Source organism: Marmota flaviventris, chromosome 13 (assembly GCF_047511675.1).
Source record: "Marmota flaviventris isolate mMarFla1 chromosome 13, mMarFla1.hap1, whole genome shotgun sequence".
Taxonomy (NCBI): Eukaryota; Metazoa; Chordata; class Mammalia; order Rodentia; family Sciuridae; genus Marmota; species Marmota flaviventris.
Window position 1 is genome coordinate 20,518,233 of NC_092510.1, and position 1,480 is coordinate 20,519,712.

A 1,480-nucleotide genomic window follows, 5' to 3' on the forward strand; every position below is an offset into this window, starting at 1 on the left:
GACTCTGCTTCTAATAGAAGAAAAAGTAGGCCCTAATCTTCATCATGTGGGATTAGGCCCCAATTTCCTTAACAAGACTCCTATAGGGCAAGAATTAAAACCAAGAATCAATAAATTGGATGAACTGGAACTAAAAATTTCTTCTCAGCAAAAAAAAAAAAAAAAAAACAATCTGTGAGGTGAATAGAGAACCTACAATCAACAAATATATGAAAAAGTGTTCATCATCTCTAGCAGTCAGAGAAATGCAAATCAAAACTACTCTAAAAAAATCATGAGAGGAGGGGAGGAGTAGGGAGGATAGGAAGGGCAGCAGAATAGAATAGACAATATGATTGATGTATGTACATTCCATGTATCTATTATATGTCAAAATACATTCTGCTGTCATGTATAACTAAAAAAAAATCTCACTCCAGTCAGAATGGTAACTATTATGAAGACAAACAACAATAAGTATTGATGAGGATGTGGGAAAAAAGGTACAGTCATACATTGTTGATGGGACTGCAAATTGGTGCAGCCAAAATGGAAATCAGTATGGTGATTCCTTGGAAATCTGGGAATGGAACCACTATTTGACCCAGCTATCCCTCTCCTTGGTCTATATCCAAAGGACTTAAAAACAGCATACTACAGGGACACAGCCACATCAATGTTTATAGCAGCACAATTCACAATAGGTAAACTGTAGAATCAACCTAGATGTCCTCCAGTAGAAGAATGGATTAAAAAATGTGGCATATATACACAATGGAATATTACTCAGCAATAAAAGAGAATAAAATCATGGCATTTGCAGGTAAATGCATGGAGTTAGAGAAGATAATGCTAAGTGAAATTAGCCAATCCCAAAAATACAAATGCCGAATGTTAACTCTGATATAAGGTGATTGACTCATAGTGGGGTAGGGAGGGGGAGCATGGGAGGAATAGACGAGTTCCAGATAAGATAGAGGGGTGGGAGGGGAAGAGAGGGGGCATGGGTTAGCAATTATAGTGGAATGTAATGGACATCATTATCCAAAGTAATGTATGAAGACATGAATTGGTGAACATACTTTATGTACAGAGGTATGAGAAATTGTGCTCTATATGTGTAATAAGAATTGTGATGCATTCTGCTGTCATGTATTTAAAAAATAAAACCAATTTTAAAAAAAGAAAAAAAGAAATTCTACTCAATATAAAGAATCAAATTGACCTCAACAGAATAATACTGGGTGATTTTAACAAATCTCTCTCACCAATAAGTAGGTCATCTAGACATAAACTAAGTAAAGACTCTTCAGCCTACATTCTTTTTTTTATTGGTTGTTCAAAACGTTACAAAGCTCTTGACATATCATATTTCATGCATTAGATTCAAGTTGGTTATGAACTCCCAATTTTACCCCAAATACAGATTGCAGAATCACATCGGTTACACATCCACATTTTTACATAATGCCCTATTAGTAACTGTTGTATTCTGCTACCT